At 37.2% G+C, this 11,556-nt stretch overlaps 1 protein-coding gene across 3 annotated transcripts in view; it reads right to left on the bottom strand.

Annotated features, from left to right (window-relative positions):
- The window catches only part of LOC139728408 (guanine nucleotide-binding protein G(o) subunit alpha-like), a 59,357-nt gene extending 56,754 nt beyond the window's left edge, over nucleotides 1-2,603 (bottom strand). Inside the window, exon 1 of one of the 3 annotated variants that reach the window (XM_071639352.1) lies at nucleotides 2,583-2,603. The gene's annotated coding sequence lies outside the window, so the exon portion shown is untranslated. Of the gene's footprint in view, nucleotides 1-47; nucleotides 505-2,582 lie in introns of those variants that run through there. The other 2 variants (XM_071639350.1, XM_071639351.1) reach the window with 2 other exon arrangements.
- Between the last annotated feature and the right edge of the window lie 8,953 nt (nucleotides 2,604-11,556).

Genomic DNA, 11,556 nt, shown 5'->3' with positions numbered 1-11,556 from the left:
TACATATTTCTCCTAACATTTTTGAATTTCTTGGGAGATCTTCGTACCTCTGTCAGCAATGACCTGGCTAATGTCACGTCGGCAAGAGTATAATCCAGTTATTCCAGTGGACTCAGAACTTCCCAGGGTAAACGAGGTGCTTAGGAAACATTTATCGCAAATAAATAATCAGGATGAGACCATGCAGATTTATGGTTCCACACAATATTACCACGGAGTCACAACGTGACACGGTTGAGTACCGCAACAAGTCCCATTCAAAGAGCCAAATAGCCTACCTTCAGTACAACAGTCGAATGCACACCAATTGGCCGTTGATAATCACCACAAACATATGTTATTTTCTCCCCTGTGATACGTTTGGTCCTGTGCCGATACTTTCAAAGATCTTTACAAACGGTAGACGCCTTACTAGCTAATTGGTGGACACCCACGCAACGCCAGCAGTACTCTAAAATGAAGCAACTGGGGTTGGTTAACACAAACACAAGCGCACACGTACTTCGTGCGATGTTACATTCGGAAATAGCCCAGCCTGAGCCAAGTACAACAGAAACTTTGCACTATCATTGCAAAGTGGCATGCGAAACCAAAAGCCTCTGGTGTATTCCATCGACTTGGCGCATAAACGAGTTCAATACAATTCATAATCGATGAACGTCACGTGGTCGCGATGATAAAGTGAGATAATAAATTTTTGTCGAGTGTATAGAGTCTGATGGAGTAGAAACATACTGTGATGATATGGGCAGTTACAATACATTATTGTTCCTGTTGTTGTTGTTATTATTGTTGATAATGATGATACTGATATCAAATGACAGGAACGTAGGCAAGAATAACAATATCAATAACAGTCGATAGAAGATCATATAATTATATTACAGTAATTAACAGAAATTTCGATATAGGCCCAGTCATACATACATATATGTACGTATATTCAATGCATTACAATATTCTCTCAATATTTTCTTTTGATAAAGGCTTGCTAAATGAGATCTGTTAAGCTAGGCCCATTACGTCAGTTTCAATGTACAGCAATATTCACATGAATACGACAGCAACAAATTAATTCGATACAGCCGATTAGACTTTGGACAGCTGTTGCCATGGTAATGGCGAATGTATAACAAAATGGAAATCAATATTTGCGATAACTTGTGTCGTGGAACCCTCGTCTCTCACCAGACTTCAAACTACCATCAAAGTGAAACAAACTGATAGAGTTTTCGCCTTGACAGACGGAAGCATTTATTACGTTAGATCAACATAATAGAACTGTCGTGATAAAATAAAAATCACCAAACGTTGTTAAAAAAAGAAGTATGTTTGTATAAATATTATACGCAATTGCGCGTTATGTACCAATAATGGTGAAGTGACGATTAAAGTGGTTACTACAGTAATGATGCCAAGATGCTGGTATAATGACAATAATAACGATAATGACAATAAAAGTAACAATCGTATATATAGTAACACACATTGGTTCGACAAATCAATATTCTGATGGTTTGATGTACTATACATTCTTCAGCACCTAGGTATAAGATTCGAATTCAGGATGTTTGCTTGAAAGTGGTGATATCCACACACACACACACACACACACACACACACATATATATATATATATATATATATATATATCATCAAAAACAAAACTGAAACAAAGTTAAAGCTGTATTCGCCAACAGTTTATTTCGACACACAAATTTTCGAACGATTTCCTCTTTCTCAAGTGTTGAGAAAGAGCGAGTCGCTCGAAAATTTGTGTGCCGAAATAAACTGTTGGTGAATACAGGAAGTATAGGTATAAGTATGAATGGAAGTATAGGTGACGTTAAATAAGAAGTTACAGTGAATTGTATCCAATAATATGATAGTATAACGTGACTCTCTGCTCCATGAAAATCATATTAGTGTGCCTGCATTACAGATTCTATACGAAGAAAGACGAAAGCAGGGCAAACGACGATAACAAATGATGCCGGTTGAAATTTACAGATGAAGTTATCTGGTTGTAGGTGAATTACATATCAGAACCATCATTTGATATCAATGAACAGATATAATCGCAAAATTCCATAATCGCTGTCTCTTCCCTTCCCTATCTAACCACCCCTCTCTCCTTTAACTCTACCCGCCATTTCGTGGTTCGTCTACCGCAGCTGACCGCAGGAGGCATATAAGCATTCTTCTCTCTACTCCCGATCTGCCAGGAAATTACTCAATAGTTGTTTTCATTTTCTCTTATCACAGTCACGATGATTACCACGTGTCATTTCTCCCACCGACTGGTGATACATGATCTTAATCAAATATGCATATACAGTCACGAGCACCTTCGAATATAGAATGCAAATACGGTACACGAGAATATTATTGCGCAAAAAAATAGACTGCAATATTGCACGATTGTGCTCCTACGTAGCAGGGAGGAGGGCAAGCTCCCACCTCCCCAGTTGGAGTTGGGTTCGCCGCGATAATTCGCATTCATATCTATTTTGAAGGGAAAAAATACATCTATCATTCCAACACCTGTTTGCTCAAACATTCAATAAGAGCTTATCGCTTACCTTTACTCAGTGGTTGGAAAACAGAAGCTGTTTTGATGTAGTAAACAGACACCACGCTCGCACCAATGTCTTGATAAACCCAACAAGATGAAGAAGACATGCATATCAGGCAGTCTATATGACGGATTATCAAACTCCCAGCCCAGTTTGATTCAAAACTTATGGCTTTGAAAGAGAACCTATAGTGCGTGTCGGATGTGAAAAAAAAAAATCCATAACTTTGCTTTTAAAGATGAAAATATGCAACTGACAATACGAAACCGAAAATTGACCCTAAACCCAATGCCCGTTTCCTCGCAACAGCCAGACTATCAGACTTTGCTGACGATATACACCGAAAAAATGTCAAGTGAATAACTGACATGCATACACTTTTTTCCGGGTGATTATTATGCTGTACTATACTTGTGTAACTCGAGTGGAATTATCTCGTAACAAGTTACCAGTAGTAGTTTTTTTTTTTCACACCATTTGTGTATGCATTACATTTCAGGGGCATTTTGAGGTTGCATTGGCGATATACTGTTCAGTTGTGCAAAGTCAAATTGCACTGTAAGTAGAGAAGGTCTCCCTGAACAAAATTCAAGATTCTCGCTGCATGTAGAGACGACTTTGAACAAATACGGTTCGTTGAACAATCAAAGTGTATACTCATTAAGATTTGCAAAGCGCGCGGCTTCCAGATAGCTATTCTTGTGCTATGGTTACAGTTGTATTTACTGTCCCCTCATCAGAAATCTTATCTCCGAAAGGTTATATGGTGGGATTTGGACGGCCATAAAAGCAACAGACTGCCTTCATGGGTCATACACCCTGTTTTCTTTCCTCGTGTATTCGATGTAAGACGTTCTCCATTTGATACACTATTTGTATGAACTATCATAAACTGTGGTCACTGTTCATGCTCTCTTGTTTGGAGAATCAAACCACAGCTTAACTGCGAACATCACAAATTGTGCATGTGAAGCTCACGAACAAATCACAACCTATATAGGATTAGGATTGCCCCCTACAATACATTGTTTGTTACTGGCGATTAAATGAAGGAATCAATTTTAACTCCTTCGGCCTACTCACAGCCACTGGATGCGTCATGAATGAAATATACGAAGACCTTTCACAACTCATCAGCAGCAGGTCAATGAGTTGTTCGGCTTCTGGGGCCTATGTTTCTAAAAACTCCGACATGTTGATTTTTCGTAATTGCACCTTTCTGGCTGCTTGTTAAAAGAAGCCTTCCATCTTGTAAAGCAGAACGTTAATGCATGCAGTTCACAGAGTCATTCTATTAATCTCCCTTGCCACCCATTGTTTATCACAATTCTTATTTTCACCCTGCAAAGTTAAGTACAGATACTCAAGTACGGTTTTCTTCCCTGATGTAAATGAATCAGTCCTTTTAGAAGGCTAACAAGCAAGTACCATTTCCATTGATATCGCCAGACTAATGTGAACTGAACTGATTAAAAGAGAATCAGAAAGCGATGACAAGGAAAGTATTGAGGGGCACCATGTTGCTAGGGCAACGGAGTCCATAGCAGCCTGGAATCCTGAATTTATTCGCCACACTTGTGTTTACGCTTGGCGCCCCCTACGTTTTGTCATCACAAAAATCCATGACAACACAACAGCTGTGTCGATGTAGTTCTCATGCTCGCCAACAATTGAAATAGCTACGTCCCGTATGTACAATCCACACGGCAACTAGAAAAAAAAAATGAACAAACGTGAGAAATCATGCAAAATGAACCATGGAGGTTTGGACTTTTTCATCCGACAAGGACAATGAACTGCACTGCTTGAATTGAAACTTATAAAGCCTTTGAAAATCTCCGAATAATTTTGCCACGAACACAAAGGACTATCCAGGTACAGATTGACAAACACTGACACATTGACAAATAAAACGAAAACAACGTCTTTCTGCATTTTCCGGCATGCTCCTGTAATTCACCATCATGCCATGGGACGGTCGTATAGTTACAGCTAGCGGAAATGTATTCCTGCTTACTTCGAAGGCAAACAAAATCACAAATAAACTTAGCTCAAGACATGTCATTCATTTCTATCAAATACCAAACATACATCACGCACACACCCTGGATCTTTATGGATTTCATTCTCAAATCATACATGTTTAATAAACAATCCGTTCTGGATTCAAAGTCAAACATACAACTACAGTTGAAGACAAAATCAATGTCATTTTGCAGTATTTACTGCCATTTTTCTCACTTTAACATCAATAATGTAATAAATCAATTAAAATCCCACTAACTTTAACACCGACAATGGTGATAAATTAGGTCCAACCAACTGAACAATACTATAAAAAAACTTCGCTAATATGCATTATATTCAACTTGAATATTTGTATATTCCATTTGAATATTTTGACTTGAAAAAACGATATTTCTCTTGAATATGTAAACATAATATTATTACTTATATTTCACCTTTAAATGTGCAAAAAAATACGATGTAACTGAGAGTGAAATCTTTTATAAAAGCCCTGTCACCCCCCCCCCCCCAAAAAAAAACACCCAAATCATTATCTAGCACATCCTGACTAATTATTCCAATTCAAATTCCACCTTCCACACACACACACAAAACAAGCAAAATGCACAAACACACACACACACACATACACACACTCACCTAATACCGCTTTCTGTTTAGGCCCATGTTCCAAAAATTACCTTTTCCTATTTCATCAAATGCAATCCTAACTCATTTCTCTCATAAACACACATACCCACACATACATACATACATTTGCACAGACATGGAAAATCATTTAAGTTAAGTTACGGGAATCTAAGACTGCTAGGAAAAACTTGTTAGTATTATTCCTTAGAATTAAAACAGCATCACTTTGTCCGGGGCATAGTAATATTATGTCGACTATCTACAGAGGCAACTTTTACTTCTGTATTCGTGGGCCAAAAATTTGATGAACTTCATGCGAAGATGATGTGCTCGCGGCCACTTTGCACGTTTTACTGAATTGGTGGCAACACCAAGCTTTGAATACTTTGATCACATAGACAAAGCAGGACCAATCTATACAACTCTGACCATCTCATAAACTAGATCATTCCGACTGCAAAGTTGCAATTCAAAATCAAACCAGAGCAGCAATGTGCGCAAACATGTATTTACGACACACACATACAAACACATCGTGAAGAGGAAAAATCATACGATCTTTCGCACTTAATTCCCATCGACTCATTCCTAACAGTCAGCAAATGGTCTCAGTCACCCACTCCCATGGCACCACACGGAGGTAAAATATCAGTCTAACCATGCAGACTCGCCAAAATACTGTCAAGTCGAGTGTGGTATCAACAAGTTTCAGAATTTTATTGTTACAAAATGGTTAAGCATCTTTCGTACATTTTTCTCTGCTCGATACACCCCATAGCAACGTATGTACACTAGTGTGAGTTTAAAATCGAATAAAATTGATGGCAACAGAGAGAGTAATATTACATTGCATAATGTATTTCACCTACCAGTAAGTAAAACAGAAAAATGAAGAAGAAACATCCTAGAATAGTACAAAAACATATTTATACTGTAGGATAAGTGCTGAGTGTAAGATTAGGTATGCTTTTTCCTTCTTTTTTTTTTTTTTTTTGCAAAGGAAATAAGACTCATCTCATGTATGAAATTATACAAACAAAATTGACGATGACATAAAACATGCCTTGGTAGCTAAGGCAACAAGTTGCAAAAACCAAATTAAAGGGAAAAATCCTCTACAAAAGCATGAACAATTCCTTAATGTCTCTTCTACCGTGCCGTGCGACTCTTTCATTAAAAAAAGAAAAAAGTATTTCACTTTATAGAGACATAGAAATAATAGCGTAAATTTACAATAGCTATACAAAAATAACACAAGATTGAAATCAAACACCCTCCATGTATGTTAGCATAAAAAGATTATCAATTAGCCATTGATCGAGAGGTCATAATATGTCCATGGAAGTGGACTGCACACTTGGTCACTGTGCTGTTTACTAGACATGGGTGTTTTGAAATGCATCGGATTCTGCTTGCAAATAAAGTCATGTCCAATGAAAAATGCACCGACAACAATAATACAGTGTAATTGTCAGTGACTTTAGCAACTTTGTTTGTTTGTTCTTGGACCATCCCCAGCTTTTTCAAAATGTGCCATTTGCAAAGCTGTGGTTGCCCTGGTAATAATTAAAATACGCACAGGTGATTGGCTGCTGCGTGGCTGTTGTCAGAATAAGCTGCAACCATTGTGCGTTGCTCTCACTCTAAGTGCCGGTTTTAAGGGAAGAGCACCAGTAATTTTACTCTTCATTCCAAGCAATTACTGTAAAACATGATATTTCAGCGGCATGAAATTTTCACAAACTGGAGCCGACAGCCTTTTTCACGGCATGAATTTTTCGCGAAGTGCCTCTGGCATTCAATGCGTATAGTGTAGACAAGAGCCTTCGCGTGCATTTTAATTTCGCAAATCTTGGCTCTCGCGAAATTCGCATGCACGTGAACATTCCTTGTTTTACAGTAATAACCATGAATACAAATACAACTCAATCTTTAAATATCCTTACAAACAATATTTGAAAATAAAGTTTTAAAATAGAGAGGCATTATACTTTGCAACTGCATAGCATACCACAAAAAAAATATACCAAGGCTTCCATAACTACAGAAATCTAAATGAATTCTTTGGTAAAAGTGAGCAATATTTCTCCTACTGTTTTTCAAAAAAAGACTAAGCAAACCTTTCAGTTTAATCACAATGCCTTCTGCGTTTAAATAGGAGAAAGATGAAGAGAAGCAAAGAAACAGAGAAGACAACCTCCATATCACCAATCTAATACTGCTCAAGTTTTCATCTGTAGCCATATCATTATTATTAATGTCTCTACTATGAGATAAACTGCCTCTTCCTATTACAATGTGCACATAAACATATATGCTGGAGGTAGGAGTACATGGCAACAACCTCTGCCTGCCCTTGAAACCTTAGGGAAGAGTATATAGGCTGCACACATATGTTTGCCATCGGCAGTAGATACTGATGCAGTCATGATCTGTGCATAGCTTTATCACTTCTGATCTTGTATCACAAAATCAACAGTCATCACATAAAATTATTATTTTTTTTGTCCTAAAGGTCAGATTGTGACAAAAGAAGCCTCAGTTTTGATAATTAATATATTAATTAATGAAATTATCTTACAGTCTCATAACAAGATAACAGGTAAAAACAGAGTGACTAGCACCATATGGTATTTGACGAGAGCAAAAAAGAGACAAACACTACCACTTTATAAACACCAGCATCAGCACGCTGTGTGACACCAAGCTTCAAATCACATATCATTGCAATATGATGTGTGTGTGTACTGGTATAATATAAGGGGGGGGGGGGGAACAAAGCAAGAATGTCAAGGTGCGCCAAATCAAGTCTGCTAACTACTGTTCAAGGAAAACATAATCAAATCAATTGCCTAAAAGTAGCATTCACAACAGAGGTATGGCATAAGGTGGTGATGGCATGTGTACAAAAAACAATAAAATCAAGGCTGCCACATGATGAAAACACGTTTACACAGTGCTGACTTCTAGCTACTAACTTAGCACTTATTACGAAACATCTATATGACTACCGGTACACAGTGACATATGTGCTACAAACTCAAAAAGATATGCCACTGAGAGCGTAACAAAAAAAAAAATGCAGTCTTCTTTGAACATCATGTTTATTATCACATGACCTTCACAGGACCTATACCTTACATCCACTTAAAGTTGTAATGGCCCCAAAAATATGCAAACTTATTAATCATGTTTGTCTTTTCTCCACATGATTGCTAGGAAACATTTTAACACATTATATAACACGTAACAGAACCCCACAAAATAAAAGCAAATAATCCTCAACCCTTTGTGGTTGAATTTGAATATAGGGAATTGGATGCTTTGTAACTACAGGCAAGCAGCAACAAATTTTTAAAATCAACCCAACCAATTACGAATGTGTGAAGTTTAAAAGAAGTCATAAGTGAATGGTTGTTAACTTACACTTGAACTTGGGGAATATGAGTACAGAATGTGCAAACTCATCTAAGCCTATTTTGTCTGTGTGTGTGTGTGTGTGTGTGTGTATCATCATCACACATGACGAATGGGTGCCCCCCCCCCCCCCCCCCCCCCCCCCCGCCTCTTTGAATGGCATTTAACTTTTCAAACTCCAGAAATACCACACCAAATTCCACATAGAGCTTGATATGATAAATTACCGGTAACACATCTGAAATTTTTAAGAACCCAGTTAAGGTGGATATGGCACTGGACAAATTTTCATTGTTATTTTTTTTTTTTCACTGATACAACATGTATTTGCTGACTACAGTTTAATGAAAAGAATGTCATACGGAGCAAAAATGGGGTAAAAAAAAAACCCCAAATACACGCCTTAGCTGTAAAGTGAATAACTTGAATAATGCCTACTGAATACAGAACTGCGGTGCCTCGTTTCCTGGCAACAAGACACATTACTGTCAGAGAAATTGAATGTATTCCTGCCTACTGGCATTTTGCACTAAGCTGAAATGAAATGAACTAAACATATATTTCAAATGTACTAAACTGTTATTTCAAGGTGTCTTACATCTGCATACAAGTACTGAAAATGTATAATGATAAAACTATCAGGAGAGTGCATAAAACTTGGCATTCAGCAAATCAAAAGACAAAGAAACACAAACACTAAATACTAATTATAATCACCATTACTACTGCATAACAACTTGCCTCTATTTCAAAGGCTTATATGTACTTTCTCATGATGGATACAGACTACAAACTTGTATGACAAGGAATGCAAATGACAAAACTGCAGGAATTTCAATGAGAAATTTCGGTTAGTAACCGGTTTGTTTAGATTAGTAAGGTGTGATTCTGAGTTTGATTTTACATGGACCTAGCCACAAGGCACAAGTACTATTTCATTTGTGATGAACCTCAAAATTTCATTTTTATGGCTTAAATGAAAAAATGCCTAATCGGTATTTTAAATACTGGTCAGCTCTATCTCATCAACTGCCTCAAATGTGCTCAGTGTCTTTTAGAAGATGCATTAAGAATATCAAGAAAAGGATCACAGAGAATTACAAGGAATATATTCAACCCCCATTTCAATACAGTGAGGCTTGAACAGTATGGTAAAACAGTTTCATGGATCCTGGGTAGCATCATTAGTATTAACACTACTTTCATCACCATTATCCCTAACACTACTTTCATCACCATTATCCCAACATTACCAGACATTCATTTATACATCTGGGTCCAGAATGAACCATGAGTAGAGAACCACACCCAAAGATGCAGGCCTACAAACAGTCACAAATCCAACCAGAGAGGTTTTAAAGAGCAAAGCAATTTAAGAATTGGAACTGATTGACAAACGACCCTACATCGATGTAAATGTACATCAATATAGGGCAATTTGCAAATCAGTTGCAATAAAAAACATCTTGACGGAAGAATTTCATAAATTTGAATCAAAGAATTGTATGTTTGAGGTGCATCTCGTAAGCGGAAACATAATTCCAAAGTCAGAGAAGCTTCTACAATCTCTCTGTAAGGACATGAAGAGGTATCAAAGCATTTGGGGCGCCTCATGCAATATCGCGAAGATTTTGCGGCTGAGGCAAGATGTTCGCACCAACGTGGGACTTGAACTCAGGACCTCCTGCTTCAAAATTCCACGCCTTATACCCATCTGACAAGTATTGAGGAATAGAATAATGAACTGCCTGTAGATATTTTGACAGTACATAAGCATACAGTCGAGCATGTACAAAGCAATATCATAGATCTTTATCAAAAACTAATAATTGCTTCTAGATATCTACAAACTTTTTTTTTCCAAATATAGCTCTACGGAAGACAAAACTTATTCTCTAGTTCAGAGGCATTTACATTCCACAAAGATCATGAAAATACAATACATTTTGTAAGCATGACAAAGCTCATTTGAACATGAAAAGCATAATACTTCTATGCCACACTGGAAGCCCATTATACTATTATAGCATGACCATACATACACGCATCCACTTGCAGCTAATGCATTTTTCTCAGCATATCTGATTTTTACAGATAATTCACATTTGACTATGGGACCACCAATTTGTATATAAAATATAGTTTTCTGTTTTTTTAATCAGAAAATTATAAAAAGAAAGCAAGTGACACAGCCTCTGCGATGTAAAATCCACCATATTTTACTGACTACATGACCTACTGGCAAAGAAATAATAGATTATACAGAGCATGTCTGTAAATTTCTAAGAAATTATGATACCAAACACATGCAGGTTCTGGCACGCCCTGGCTGTAGTGGAAATCTACAGCTGAGATACCAACATGCAGATGTTACCCAATCCATGCTTAAGTCATCAGGGTTTTGCACTGCTGCTAGATGAGACTAATTTTGGTATTGGAAATAAAAACCAAACAAGCAAACAAAAACCCTTAACCCCAAAAAGGCCGGGGGGGGTGAATCAACCCAACCCCCCCTTGACATTTTTCGCGACTACTCCGCCACGCGAAATTTTTTGATCACAACGTTTGCTGACTTTTTACTTTCAGGTCTCGCACATTTTTTGACACCATTTTCGCAAAAAATCCCGCATACCGTTACGACGCTGCATGACGTTTTATACGTGCCTGTCAGACCGAAAATGGCTCAAAAACGTGATTTTGTGTATAAAGTCTATGCAAATGGAGTTTTCTCTTCTTATTCATAAAGATATGATTATTTTCACTTTCATAGGCTGAAACTAATTAATTTTAGCATAATTACGCTTGAAATGGGTTCTGTCATAAATTTTGCAGAAAAAAATGATAAAACAAAAGGTCGAAAAACAAAGAAATACATAAGAAATTCATAAAACAATAAAATACATAG

The sequence above is a fragment of the Diadema antillarum genome, unplaced genomic scaffold (genome assembly GCF_040938485.1).
Source record: "Diadema antillarum isolate AM-2024a unplaced genomic scaffold, OU_Dant_1.0 seq00000177_RagTag, whole genome shotgun sequence".
NCBI lineage: Eukaryota > Metazoa > Echinodermata > Echinoidea > Diadematoida > Diadematidae > Diadema > Diadema antillarum.
Note: the sequence above shows the minus strand (reverse complement) of the source record. Positions and strands in the feature narration are given on the sequence as shown.